Source organism: Lycium barbarum, chromosome 7 (genome assembly GCF_019175385.1).
Source record: "Lycium barbarum isolate Lr01 chromosome 7, ASM1917538v2, whole genome shotgun sequence".
NCBI lineage: Eukaryota > Viridiplantae > Streptophyta > Magnoliopsida > Solanales > Solanaceae > Lycium > Lycium barbarum.
The window spans coordinates 5,955,484-5,970,862 of NC_083343.1; the positions used below are offsets into that span (position 1 = coordinate 5,955,484).

Consider the following 15,379-nt stretch of genomic DNA (forward strand, 5'->3'; position numbering starts at 1 on the left):
TATCATAAGTATCTGAGCCTCGATGTGTAATTTTTTTTTACGGAAAAGGGTCAAATATACCCCCGTCCCCGTACTATCAGAAATAGTTTAAATATACCCCTCGTTATACTTTCGGTCCAAATACACCCCTTCCAGAATTTGTCCTTGAGTTTGAGGAGGGATACATGTCGGGCTCAGAATCAAATGACCCACCCCAATTTTAAATATCTGATTCCTTTAGAAACCCACTCATTTAATCCGACCGTACCCATTTTCTTTTCTTCTTCTTGTAAATACAGCTGGGAGATGACCCGACACGTATCTTGGCCGGGCAAGCTGGGCGGCAGGTGACCTGAAACCGGTGTTTGCAGCCATGGTGGTGTCTTCAATCTCTTGCTGTATGGTACTTATTACGAGAAAAAGCCCAAAATTATCCCTTATCTTTGAGCTTAGACTCAAAGTCATCCTTTGTTTTTTCATATGGAGCACTAATAGTACTCATCTTTACAATTTTGGTGCACTTTTAGTCCAAGAGAGAGAAGTCTTGGGGAGCCTCGATGTTTGATTTTCTTAAATGCAGCTGGGAAATTCGCATACATGAGAATTTCCTTGTGTGTTTACTGTGTTGATGGAATGTTTCTATATTTGCGCTAACCAATGCGGGCATCAGATGACCCAACCCGTATCTTGGCGTGGCAACCCGGTATGGCTTGTGACTGAGACTTCTATCTCTCACATGCAACCGGTGTGTGCAGCCATGGTGTGGCTGGCTTCTCTTTTGCCTTTTCATAACACATCTGCACTCAGTTGCTTGAAAGGAAAAAAAAAACTTTTTCGTGATTCAATGTTGGAATATGTAAGCTATAAATCATCTTGCAAGTCCTAATGTATCACCATATTTGTTCAGTTGAACTGAACATAGCCTTGAAAGGATGAAGAATGAGGAACCAGAGAGATTAGGATTTTCTGTAAAGGGCGGTTGCCCCTCTCTGCTATGCCAGGGATTTTGATTGATAACCAAAAAATCAACAGCCCTTTGAAATAAACAAGAAAAAGAAAAACAATAAAATTTGGAGCCGTTTGGCCATGAAAATTATTAGTGAAGCTACAAGTTGAGCATTGCCAGAATGAGGCGTCAGATAAATTTGGATTTTCTGTACAAGGGTGGTTGCCCCTCTGCTTTGCCAGTGATTTCTCCATTGATGAACAAAAAAACCAGCAGCCCTTTAAACAACGAACATAAAGAGGTTTGACCATGTTACACTGAGATATCTGTGTTTCCTCTGTGTAGGTGTGTGTTTTACGGTGTTGATGAAGGTACATAAAGAGGCAGTGATGATGATGTTTCTATGTCTGGTCTAACCAATTGGGGCATTGAGATTACCCAACCCGTAGCTTGGCGTGGCGACCCGGTATGGCCTGTGACTGAGACTTATGTCTCTCACATGCAACCAGTTTTGCAGCCATGGCGTGGTTGGGGTCTCTTTTGCCTTATGATAACACACATCTGAGCCCCATTTGCTTTGAAGAAAAAAAGATAGATTCTTTTTCATGATTCAATGTTTGTATGTTGAACCTATGATTTTCTGGTACATGTTATAAAGTATCTTAAAGTCCAAATGTATCTTCATATTTGTGCAGTATCAGCTGAGCATAGCCTAAAAAGAAAGAAGAATGAGGCATCAGAGAGATTAGGATTTTCTGTAAAGGGTGGTTGCTCTTCTTTTCTATGCCAGTGATTTCTCCATTGGTACCAAAATATCAACAGCCTAATAAACAAGAAAAAGAAAAACAATAAAATTTGGAGCTGTTTAGCCATTAGAATTATTCACTTTTTTTCTGGAGTAATTTTTCACTTTATTTCAAAATCAGTGTTTGGTTATAAAATTTTCAAATCCGACTTGGAGTCGGATTCCTAATTTGGAAATGTGCTTCAAACCTGTTTTCCAACTCCTTTATAATTCCAAATAAAGTGCTCTCTTCTCTTCTTTGCAACAAGTGTAACCAAACACTACTTCATTTTCAACTCCAACTTCATAAATTCCAAATAAAGTGAAAAATATTTGAAATCTATGGCCAACGCCTACTAAAACTGTCATCCAAACGCACCCTTTTGGACTATGTTCAATCATTGGATTGAGATTACTGGACTTGTATCTTGGCAGGGCGACCCGGTATGGCTTTTGTATAGCAAATTGGTGTCTGCAGCCATGGCGGTGTCCCTTCTCTTTTGCTTTGTCATAAAATCAGCAAATCTGAGCTTTCAATACTGGTTTCATGTTCATCAATGGTGAGTCCATTCTCGGTGGGATTAATCCATACAAGTTTGTGCTGAAATTTCCAGCTCTGAAGAATGAGGCATCGGAGAAATTTTTGGGGATTTCTGGGGTGTTTGACCATCTCTGACTTGCCTATGATTTATGTGTCAAGCCAAACACCCTTCTTCTGTGTGTACACACGGGTATATATACAGCAACAACAACAAAATACCTGGTGTAGTCCCCACAAATGGGGTCTGGGAAGGTGGGGTTAACGCAGACCCTACCCCTACCTTTGTGGGGTAGAGAGGCTGTTTCAGAAACATCGCCTGAGAGATTCGAACTCTCACAGGGAAACCCCATGTACTTAGCAGGCACACGCCTTAACCACTCGGCCAAACCGACACTTGTTTGGATGGTTCTTCTCGTTGTGTAGTTACTTTGATAGCTATACATTAAAAATATGGAGAAGAATTAGAATCCGGTGATAAAAAAGACATAAATGGTCTCTTAAGTTCATGGATGGTAGGCTTGACCCTTGGGGTGCTCCCTTTCAAGGTCTCAAGTTCGAAACCCACTGGGTGCAAACAATTTCTGAGGGCCATCGGACTGAGGTAAAACCCTGAATTACCCGTGGTGCACTTGCGGGAAACTCCTTGCCGAGGGCCTGTGCACCCCCGGGATTAGTCGGGGCTCAAAGAGACCCGGACACCCGGTGCTTAATCAAAAAAAAAAAAAAAGTTCATGGATGGTAGGTCTTTAATAGGGCTGTGATGATTGATTTTTCTGAGCTTGATGGAATCAGTGTTATCAAAAGCGAAAAAAGCTCTAAGGTCAGTTGGGGCTTTAAGCGCGAAGCGCATATAAAGCGTGGGCTTTAATGAAAAAAAGCGCAATGGTGCAAAAATACAAATATATATATGTTTAGTCCAAGATTAATAATAATAAGCATGAATAACAAATATATGGACAAAGAAATCGTAAAAATATTAAGATAAAGTGAAATATCAATCATCTAGTGTCACCTCCTCAATAGAGGCTCATTGGCAAGGAAAAGTATGTCTTAGAGCCTTGATGACGACACTGAAGCGCACATAAAGCGAGGCGAAGCGCTCAACATGTTTTGAGCCTCGCTTTAAGCGCGCCTTTGATAACACTGGATGGATTCAGGATTTGCAGCCATGGCCGTGTTAAGATTTCCGTGCCCGAGATGGAATACAGATCTGAGCCTCAGAATCTTTCTTATTATCACATATATATTTAACCAATTTGTTGTGTTTCAATTTTCAGCTTGCTTTCTGTTTGAGATGGACATCTTTTGTTTCTCAGTACTTAATGGTCAACTTTTGCAATGAAATGTTTTTGTTGGGGTAGTTCATTTGAATTAGGTCCTTGCAGAATTTTGTTACTTCTATTTGAGTAGGAAAGTTGTAAAGCATTACTTCGCGTTCTGGAAATTGAAACCAAAATGAATAGAGGAAAATAATTAGATAGGTTAGCTTCTTTCCTATGTTTGCTAAAGGGCAGGCTATAATAGAGTTTGAAAGAGGGAGGTGGAGCCCAGAAGAAAGAATAAGGCCGACAGGGGTAAGAGGGACTTTTAGGAAGGTGGTTGACCCCTCTGCTTGGCCTATGATTTCTCAATTAACAAAACCAACAGCCCTCTTCTTCTGAAAACCAAGAAAACAAATATATGGCGCCTTCGCTGTTTGGTGTTACTGGATCTTTAGTCCAAAACTTCCACAATTTCTTGAAATCTATTGAAGAATAAACATTTTCTTAAAGAGGCCATGATGATATTGTTCATCGGGGCATTTGCACAAATGGCCTTTTCTAAGGCCACTATTTAAATTTTGTCCTCATTTCCATCCGGGCATCGAGACATCCCGACCCGTATCTTGGCTTGGCTAGAACTGGAATGGTCTGTGATTTGAGGCTTCACTTTCACATGCAATCGGTTCTTTTGCAGCCATGTCGTGGTCACCTTCTCTTTGCCCCATTAGAAAACTGAGATCTGAGCCTCATTATTTCCTTCCTGAGAACCCGGGAATCGAACACGAGACCTTCTTTGACGGAAAGAGATCAATAACACCGTTTTTATGCAACCATTGATTAGTCTTCAATGGAAAGTTGTTCTCTGGAATTGGGATTCTTCAGTTTTATGTGTTAGACTGACGTGATAACCAACTACACCAGGCAACCTTTTTAGTATGCATGTTTCTGCATATGATTATATGTGGATTTGTGCTTGTGTTTCAGTCGTATAATTGTGTCCTCACTGGCTGTGTTCCAAAGAAATGAACTCCAAAAGCGGAAGCAATATGGCTGTGATGATAATGTCTGCTGGGCTAGTAACATCGGGTATTGGATTTTTGTTGCCTGTATCTTGGCGTGGCAACTTGAATTTCTGCAATTTGCAGCCATGGCAAGTGCCAGAATAGTCAATGCCCCAGATATAAATCTGAGCCTCCAGTTGAAACCAATGCATTAACAGTACTAGTAGTAGTGGTACTTGGACCTCAATCTGATTAATGAGGCTTAATATAAAGTATCCCAGTTTCTTGAAAATTATGCAACCATTTTCTTGAAGTGGCAATGATGATATTTGCTTATCTGGGCTTTGCAAATAAAGACAACCAGACCCGTATCTTGGCTTGGCAAACCCCAGATGCTATGTGATTTAAGGCTTCTCTATTACAGGCAACTGGTACTTTTGCAGCCATGGCATGGTCTCTTTCTCTTGTCCTAATAACCCAGATCTGAGCCTCCAAGTAGTCATGGACATTGTTTGGTGGAAACCCATTTTCACTTATTCTGAAAGCCAGCTCATAAATGAGGCATCAATGAGAAATGGGAATTGTTTATTTATTTATTTAATTATTTGTTCATCCAGTCAGTTTTTCTACTGATGGTTCTCTTGACTTGCTGCTGCATGGCTGCGTGAGGACCAACACCGAGAATCATACTGGAAAAAAGTGAGAAATTGAGGCAGTGATGATATGGTTCTTGGTAGCAGTTGCCAGGTTTAGGGCGGCAAGAGATGGTTCTGTGAGCGAATCTAAGTCCAAATTCTACTTGAACTCTGTCTGACATATATAGAAAACTTGCCATTTTTTGATCCTAGATTCTTGTCCCTTAATTCATTATAACTGTTCTCCGATGGAAAAATCCATTGCTATTTTCTTTTCCCTTTTTCACCATGGAGGTATGGCGAATTGGTCAGAACTTCCATACGATCTTGTTACAATAGCGAAGCGTGTTACAATTATGGAGGATTTTGTTTTATTGGTGCTGTTTGCATGGCGATGTGCTGCTACTAAAGAAAATTTTGGTGTCTCCATCTCCCCAAGTTCCTTTGCTTATGCTGACTGCTGATAAAATAAGGATGACGATTACCGAGAATTTTACTCTGTTTCCAAGGAGAAAACTTCAAGCAGAGTCTTTCTCCCATAAGCTAAGGGCGAGTGTGTCTTTCAACACAGGGATGGCTTTGCGCTGTGCAATATACAGGTGTCGGAGAGATGACGTTGTTGCATCCTTTCTCACGCACCCAAATTCAGCTTCCTCCAAACACAATCCCTATTCTCTTCTTGCTCTTCCTCTGTCTCTTTGTGCTGCCGCTGCCGCTACTGATGGTGTAAAAGGGCTATGATGATTGCTTGTTTTCCTTTCTGGGCTATGTTCAATCATGGCATTGAGAATAGATACGATCCGTATCTTGGCAGGGCGACCCGGTTACGCTTAGAATAGCAAACTGGTATCTGCAGCCATGGCGGCGTCGCTTTTCTCTTTTGCTTTCTTCAAATACAGCAAATCTGAGCCCTCAATTGAAATCTCAGCTCTGAAGAATGAGGCATCAGAGAAATTGGGATTTTCTGTGAAAGTGTGGTTGCCCATCTCTGTGTTGCCAGTGATTTGGCCATTGCTGACCAAAAAAACTAACAGCCCTTTGAAATAAACAAAAAGGAAAATAAAGAAAATAAATTGAAAAAACTTCATCCAAACAGACACCTATATTCTTCTTGCTCTTCCTCTGTCTCTTCATGCTGCTGCTGATGTTGTAAAAGGGCTATGATGAATTGATGATTGCTTGCTTTCCTTTCTGGGCTATGTTCAATCATGGCATTGAGAAAAAACCTGACCTGTATCTTGGCAGGGCGACCCGGTTACAGCTTTGAATAGCAAACTGGTGTCTGCAGCCATGGCGCCGTCGCTCTTCTCTTTTGCTTTGTCAAGAAATACAGCAAATCTGAGCCCTCAATAACCCATTTCATGGTCTTCAATGATGAGTCCATTTTGGGTAGGAAAACCCGTCACGGGTTTGTGTGGAAATTTGGGCTCTGAAGAATCGAGGGAGAAAATGACAAAAATGGTCTATGTCCAAAATAGTCCCTTACACTTACCAATTTTGGCCCTTTAAGTTTGCCAAAAGTTAGCACTTCTCATCTCCGTAAATATCTATTAGAACTCTCTTAGATTTGACGGAAAGAGTTAGCGGGAAGTCACATTAGAGAAAATTTTGGTGTTTGACCTTCTCCGATATGCCGGTGATTTAGCTGTCAAGCCAAAGAATTACCCCAAAAATGGAAAATTTTGGATTGATTTTCTGAGCTTGATGGTATCAGGATTTGACAGGCCGTATGTTGGCAGTCCGGTTTCAGGATTTGCAGCCATGGCGCTGTTGAGATTTCCATGCCCAAGATGGAATACAGATATGAGCCATTTGGAGTTTTTTTCCGCCATTTAGGTTCCGGACTAGTATGTGTGTGTTTGTGTTGTAGAGTGTTGATGGAAGGTACATAAAGAGGCAGTGAGGATGATGTTTCTATATCTGGGCTAACCAATTCGGGCATGGAGATAATCCGTCTGTATCTTGGTGTGGCAACCCGATACGGCCTGTGACTGAGACTTCTGTCTCTCACATACAACCGGTGTTTGCAGCCATGGCATGGTTGGCTTCTGTTTTGCCTTATCATTACATCTGAGCCCCATTTGCTTGAAAAGAAAGAAAGAAAAAGAATCTTTCCATGATTCATTCATTTGTCCTCACTGGCTGTGTTCCAAAGCAATGAACTGGAAAAGGAGAAACAACAGGGCTGTGATGACAATGTTAGCTAATTAAAAGAAGTAACAATGGAGGTTGAGCCCAGAAGGAAGAATGAGGCCAACAGGGTAAGAGAGACTTTTAGGAGGGCGGTTGTCCCCTCTGTTTGGCCTATGATTTCTCAATTATAACAAAATTAACAGCCCCATTCTTTCTTTCCTCGAGGGAAACCAAGAAAGTAAATATCTGGCGCCTTCGCCGTCAGGCGTTACTGGATCTTTAGTCCAAAACTTCCACAATTTCTTGAAACCTATAGAAGATTAACCATTTTCTGTATGCATGTTTCTGCACGAGTATATGTGGATTTGTGCTTATGTTTCAGGCATCTTAATTTGTCCTCACTGGCTGTGATGATAATGTTAGCTAATTAAAATCGGGCATTAGATTTTTGTTGCCCTGTATCTTGGCATGGCAACTTGAATTTGTGCAATTTGCAGCCATGGCAGGTGCCAGAAAACTCGATGCCTGTGATACAAATCTGAGCCTCCAGTTGATGGCAAAGCATTAACACTAGTACTAGTATTACTTGGACTCAGTCTGAGTTATGAGTTTTTAATCCAAAGTATCCTAATTTCTTGAAAATTATGCAACCATTTTCTCAAAGTGGCAGTGATGATATTTGCTTATCTAGGCTTCGGGAATAGAGACAATTGGACCCATATCTTGGCTTGGCAAACCCCAGATGCTATGTGATTTGAGGTTTCTCTATCACAGGCAACCGGTACTTTTGCAGCCATACGTGAACTTTTTTTTTTTTTTTTTTTTTTCCATTCAGTCAGTTATGCTAGTAAGCCCAAGATTTCTTGCTGCTGCTACTGAGGATTATCTTTGTCTTGCTGCTGCATGGCTGTGTGAACACCTAAACAGCAAGAATCATACTAGAAAAAGGTGAAAATTGAGGCAGTGATAATATGGTTCCTGGCAAATAGCATTGTTGATTTGCATTGGTTCACAGGTTACATATATACAACAGTTAAGGAGAAAATGAGCAAAGCAAAAGCTCAGAAGGGAAAGAATGAGGCTACAGAGAGTTTAAGGATTTTTCATTGAAAGGGTGGTTACCTCTCTCTGCATTTAGCCTATGATTTCTCATAAAACAATCCCAACAGCTCTTTCTTCTGGAATATTTGCATGGAACTGTTGATTTTCATAGGGAAATTTGCACAAATATGACCCTTTATTTAATGCTTCCACTGGAGAATTCAGTGCTACCGGTGGAAGTAGTAGTGGCGAGTATAATCAACGGCTTGAAAGAGGCGATGATGGTTCTGTCAAATTTCCTTAATTTGCATTCCCTTCTGAGCTTTTTAATCGGGCATTTGAGATATCCGACCCGTATCTTGGCTGGGCATGCCCCCAGATTTTTCTGGTGGGTTTTTGCAGCCATGGCGTTGGCGGACTCTCCTTTTTGTCCAAGTTTAACCAGATCTGAGCCTCGATTTTTCTCTATGCACGATATAGCCAATATTGCATGGTATAGCCAATTTTTGCATGGATAGCCAGTTCTTGGTCTGCTGTTTTACATAGGGAAATTTGCACAAATAGAATCTTTGGTTCACTATGCTTCCGCTGGAGCACTCAATATTGTCGGTGGAAGTGATGGTGGTGAGTATAATCGATGGCTTTAAGGAGGCGATGATGATTTTTCTCAAATTTGTCGTTCCCTTCTGAGCATTTAATCGGGCATTTGAGATGATTCGACCTGTATCTTGGCAGGGCATTCAAACCAAATTTTCTTCTGGTTTTTGCAGCCATGGCATTGCTGGACTCTCCTTTTGCCCAGCTTAACATGAATCTGAGCCTCAATTTTTCTCTATGCATGGTATAGCCAACTTTTGGGACTGCTGTTTTACACAGGAATAATTTGCACAAATTGGATCTTTTGAATCTTTGATGCACTATGCTTCCTCTGGAGCACTCAATGCACTGTGCCGTTTTGGAAAATGTATATATAGTTGTTTTACGTTTTCAATAGAGAATTCACTAGTTCAATTTTGCCTCAATTTTTCTATATGCCGTTTTGGGAAATAGATATACATTTGTTTTTGTTTTCAATTGTGAATTCAAAAGTTCAATTTTGCCTCAATTTTTCTCTATGCCGTTTTAGAAAATGGATATACAGTTGTTTTTCGTTTTCAATTGCCAATTCACAAGTTCATTATGGATCTAATTGGAAATTCCAGTGAAATAGCTGTAGAAGCAAACTCCTCGTCCAGTCCGTTTCCCGGCGATATCGAGTTGTATGTTTCTATGCTCAAAAAGCCCTAATCCCTTTTCTCCCAATGATTTGCTGGAGCCATGGTGTGTTTGGCTTCTGTTTTGCCTTATCATAGCATACATCTGAGCCCCATTTGCTTGAAAAGAACAAAAAAAGAAAGAAAGAATCCTTCCATGATTCAATTTGGGATATGCTGAACCTGCGATTTTCTGCTACAAGCGATAAATCATCTTGGAGGCCTAATGTATCATCATATTTGTTTAGTTTTAGCTGAGCATAGCCTAGATAGAAGAATGAGCCATTGGAGGGATTGGGATTTTCTGTGAAGGGTGGCTGCCCCTCTCTGCTTTGCCAGTGATTTCCATTGATAATCAAAAATTCAGCAGCCCTTTGAAATAGATAAGAAAAAGAAAAAAAAAGTTGTCATTCAAACACACACTTTTGGACTATGTTCAATCATTGCATCGAGATTATCGGACCCGTATCTTGGCGGCGCGACTTGTTATGGCTTTTGTATAGCAAACTGGTGTCTGCAGCCACGCCTGTCTCTCTTCTCTTTTGCTTTGTCATAATATCAACAAATCTGAAGTCTCAATAATGGTTTCATGTTCTTCGATGGCGAGTCCATTCTCGGTGGGAAAACCCATACAGGTTTGTGCTTAAATTTCAGCTCTGAAGAATGAGGCATCGGAGTAAGCTTTGGGGATTTCTGGGGTGTCTGACCATCTCCGACTTGCCGATGATTTATGTGTCCAGCCAAACACCCTTCTTCTGTGTAATATATATACGTTGGTGGACAATCCTGTTTTGATAGTTGTTATCATTGTATTGTATTGTTGCTTTGAAAAGCTATACAACAAAAATATGGAGATGAAATGATAATGGGGCGACAAAAAGACCTCAATGGGTTCCTTAAGTTCAGCATAGGTCTTTAATTGGGCTGTGATGATTGATTTTTCTGAGCTAGATGGAATTAGGATTTGATACCATATCTTGGCGGGGCAGACCGGTTATAGGATTTGCAGCCATGGCGGTGTTGAGATTTCCGTGCCTGGGATGCAATACAGGTTCCGTACTCGTGTGTGTAAGTGTGTTTTACGGTGTTGACGGAAGGTACATAAAGAGGCAGTGATGATGATGTTTCTAATATCTGGCCTAACCAATTCAGGCATGGAGATGACCCGACCTGTATCTTGGTGTGGCCGCACGGTATGGCCTGTGACTGAGACTTCTGTCTCTCACATGCAACCGGTATTTGCAGCCATGGCGTGGTTGGCTTCTCTTTTGCCTTATCATAACACATATCTGATCCCCATTTGCCTGAAAGGGAAAAAAAAAATCCGTGATCTAATGTTGGAATTTGTCTAACCTGTGACTTTCTGGTACAAGTTATAATCATCCTGCAGTCCTAATGCATAATCATATTTGTTCAGTAGCAGCTGAGCATAGCCTAGAAAAAACAACAAAAAAAAAATGAGGCACTGGGGGGATTGGGATTTTCTGTAAAGGGTGGTTGCCCCTCTCTGCTATGCAAGTGATTTCTCCATTGGTAACCAAAAAATCAACAGCCAAATAAACAAGGGAAAAAAATTGGAGCTGATTTGCCATGAGAATTATTCACCATTTTTCTGGAGTTATCTTGGCTTGGCAAACCCCAGATGCCTATGTGAATTATGGCTTCTCTTTCACATGCAACCGGTACTTTTGCAGCCATTGCGTGGTCTCCTCTTTGCCCCATTAATAACTCAGATCTGAGCCTCAAAATTGCAAGTGCTCCTTGACATTGTTTGGTAGAAATGCGAACTATATATTTTGTTCATTCAGTCAGTTTTGCTGGTAGGTCCTTTCTTGCTGCTGCTACTGATGATTCTCTTATCTTGCTGCTGCATGGCTGCCTGAAAACCTAAAGAGCGAGAATCATACTAGAAAAAGGTGAAAAATTGAGGCAGTGATATGGTTCTTGACAAATGGCATATTTTGCATTGAGATGATATTAAGACTCGGTATCTTGGCAGGGCAATCTGCTCAAGGTTGCAGCCATGGCATTTCTGAGTAAATACTTGATCATAGAGAGATCTGGGCCTTGTATCAAGTACTAATACTCATAATCCCTTTTTTTAATATTTTCTCCCCCCTCTTTTCTCAGTACTGCAGTAAATTCACAGCAAGTGAATGAGATTTAGATAATCCTATTTGTATATATTATTTAGAAATTATCCACAATATTTTGTTACCTGAAATTTAGTACTTCCCGAGATGGCCAGAAGGAAGAACGAGGCCAACAGGGGCAGGAGGGACTTCTAGAGGGTGGTTGCCCCCCTCTGTTTGGCCTATGATTTCTCCATTAATACAACCAACAGCCCTCTTCCTCTTTATTTAACCAAATATCTGGCGCCTTCACCGTTAGGCGTTACTGAAGTCTCAATCTGAGATTAGTCCAAAATTTCCACTGTTTCTTGTTAAGTATGGAAAAGAATCACCATTTTCTGAAAGAGGCAGTGATGATACCTGCATATCTGGGTTAAACCATCGGGACATAGAAATTCTGACCCATATCTTGGCTTGGCAAACACCAGAGTGGCTGTGATACGAGGATTCTCTTTCACGTGTTGTCGGTTTTGTGCAGCCATGTTGCGGTCTCTTTCTCTTTGCCTCGTTTGGAACTCGCATCTGAGCCTCATTTCCAGTTAGTCCAACTGGACAGCTGGGGATCAGACACGAGACCTTTGACTGAAACCCATGTTGTGTTGTTTCAGTAGCTCAAAGACGAGAGATCAGAAAGAAAAGGTGATTTTTCCTTTTGGCAAGAAATAAACAGCACCCTTTTTTTATGCCAACCATTGATTAGTCTTCAATGGAAGGACGTTCTCTGGAACTGGGAATTCATTAGTTTTGTGTGTTACTTAGTCCAAAGCACCCTAAATTCTGCGAAATATATGCGACCATTTTCTCAAAGAGGCAGTGATGATATTTGCTTATGTGAGCTTAAAAAAAGGTCGTTTGGGTTTAGAGACGAGTGAATCTGTATCTTGGCTTGGTAAACCTCTGATGGTATGTGATTTGAGGTTTTTCTATCACGTGCAACTGGTTCTTTCGCTGCCATTGTGTGGTCTCCTCCTCTCTTTGTCCCATTACTAACCTTGCTCTGAGCCTTAAATTGCAAGTAGTCCTTGACATTCTTTGATGGAAAAACCAATGCGAAATAGGAGTTATTTATTCATTCATTCATTCAGTTTTGTTGGTTCCCAGATTGAAATCTTGGTCGGAGAATTTAATAGTGCTTCTCTTTCTGTAGCTCTAGCTTCTGAAGATGCACATTGCTGTTGATTTCTTGCTGCTAACGATTCTCTTGTCTTGCTGCTGTGGCTGTATCAACCACCCAAACGTCGAGAACCATACTAGAAATAAAGAAAAAAACGAAAAATTGAGGCAGTGATGATATAGTTTTTGCAAATAGCAATAAAGTTTGCATTGCTGTGATGTAAGACTCGGAATCTTGGCAGGGCAATCTTTTCAAGGTTGCAGCCATTGCATATCTGAGAAACTTCATACATGATCATAGAGAGATCTGAGCCTCATATTAAGTGCTTATAGTTTGCAATCCTTTTCTTCGTTATGTTTCCCTTTTTTTCAAGATTGCAAAGTGAGTTGCAATTTCTCTCTTTACCTGTTTTATGTGTCGAGTTATAAATGTTACTCTTAATTTTTGCTGTTCTGAATTACCGTGATTTTGCATCACTTTTGTACCAATTGATGCCTCGTTTTTTGATGTTCCATGCCATGTTTTCCAATTTCATAGGATTAGAGAACATCTACTTTCTTGAGCTTTGGCTTTTACAAGAACTGTGGGTTCTTGTTTTTTTAGTGTCATATTTTATGCGTTACCCACCTTTTTGTTAGAATAACTTATTTTTCCTTTGTAATATTATTATAAATCCATTTTAATACTGATAGTGGGTCGTTTTATGAAATGAACCAGAACGAAATAATCAAGTCAAATGTCGTATTTAACAAAACAATGCAGTACAATATAAAATAGTATAATATGAGTCATTAGTTTCAAAAAAAAAAAAAATAGTATAATATAAGATGATACATTATGTAATAATATGTAACAACTATCCAAACAAATTGTCAACCTGCACATCAAATAATAGAGCGGTGTTGTCAATTAAGTTTTTTTTTTTTTAAAAAAAAAAAAAATACTTGTGAGATCTTAAATCTCAACCATTTTGATAGAAAACATAATCAGTAATTAGAATAAAAGTATGGTTAAATAAATAAGATTAACTATTTGAGTTAGGAGAATAGTGACCTCTGGTTCTTAAGCTGCAAGTCGTCGAATTTTTTGGTGTAGTGACGATGATTTTGACTGTTGCAACTGACCTTAAAAAACAGACATATTTTGTATTTGGTTTGATTTTTAATTTAAGAATAAATCCGTTTTCCTTTGGTTTTAAAAAGAGTGGTATCATTTCCTTCTTTCTAATTCATTCACACGGTTGTTCTAAAAAATGTTGTGTAACGTCTTCAACTGTACTTTTTGTGCGACCAATTCTTCATTTAGGAAAAGGAAATATTGGGAGAAGTAGATCTATTTTCACTTACAAAATGTTTTTAATTTTTGTGGCGTTTTTACAAGAGATCTTTTAATCTGAAAAGTAACACACACGAGATCTGAAAAAGTCAGCCCAATTTAGGCTGTGAATTCCATCCAAGAATACATACGGTATCGATAGCGAACAACTATAGGAAAAGGGCTTCGAAAAGAGAGTCGAAAAGTGCTTGAAATTGTCGGGAGGGAAGCGGATGAGGTTAGCTATGAGCCCGGGTACGATGTGGAATGGTGATGAGTCAGTCTGCAGATCACTTGGGATTTTTCTATTCTAATTGTAAAACTCATCTTCTCTAAATTTGTATGACTAATAATTATCTTTATAGGGATATTTCTTATATATCTTTAGTCATTAGAAGGTTGTATCATGAATGTATAGACATATTCATTGTGCTTGCTTGAATTATAGTCATTAAGATTGGATAGATTCAAATATTAATTTTTCAGCTTTGATTCAAGTATTAAATTGCTTCTTTAAATAAAAGTTATACCATGGTTCATCGTGCATGGTGTTCAAACGCAAATGTTTTGCGCGGATTGTCCTTCATATGGACTAGTTTTAAATTTTTTGCCTCTCAAATCGTTGGTTTTTAATTTTTGTCATGCTTCTCATTTAATGAAAATTTGTGGGCAAAGTATCTTTATTCACTGGTCTACAAAATCAGAGATTTTGGATTCGATCCCTAGCAGAGTAAAAATATAATTCGTGCATGGTGTTCAAACGCAATTTTTTGCCGGATTGTCCTTCCTATGACTGGTTTTAAATTTTTTGCATCTCAAATCGTTGGTTTTAAATTTTTGTCTTGCTTCTCATTTAATGAAAATTTGTAGGCAAAAGTACCCTTATTCGCTGGGCTATGAAATCAAAGATTCTAGGTCTAATCCCCAGCAAAGTAAAAAATATAAGGGAAACTTACATAAATGACTACATTTTGGGGGTTATTTTTTAGGCATAGCTATACTTTAGCTAATTACATTTCATCGATACAGTAGACGCGCGCTACAGTAGATAGTATTCGCGCGCTACAGTAAATTGTATTCAATAGTCGGATTGTATTCAAAATTCGGCTGTGTCAGATTTTGGTGTATTCAAGTTAAATTTCGATGTATTCAAGTCAGATTTTGATGTATTCAACTAAGTTGTATTCAAGTCAAATGTATTCAATTCAACCGTATTCATTTGTAGCTACTTTTACACTGTATTC

At 39.5% G+C, this 15,379-nt stretch overlaps 1 long non-coding RNA gene and 1 other non-coding gene across 6 annotated transcripts in view; one reads left to right on the forward strand and one right to left on the reverse strand.

Moving 5' to 3' along the window:
* LOC132603005 (uncharacterized) overlaps positions 1–13,506 on the forward strand; it is a 41,949-nt gene extending 28,443 nt beyond the window's left edge. For 4 of the 5 annotated variants that reach the window (XR_009567944.1, XR_009567943.1, XR_009567946.1 and 1 more), the window contains one exon: positions 1–13,506. This exon is cut by the window's left edge. This is a non-coding gene — a long non-coding RNA (uncharacterized LOC132603005). The other variant, XR_009567945.1, reaches the window with a different exon arrangement.
* On the reverse strand, positions 2,561–2,642 carry TRNAS-GCU (transfer RNA serine (anticodon GCU)). The gene has a single exon. It is a non-coding gene; the product is annotated as a tRNA-Ser (tRNA).
* Positions 13,507–15,379: the final 1,873 nt, after the last annotated feature.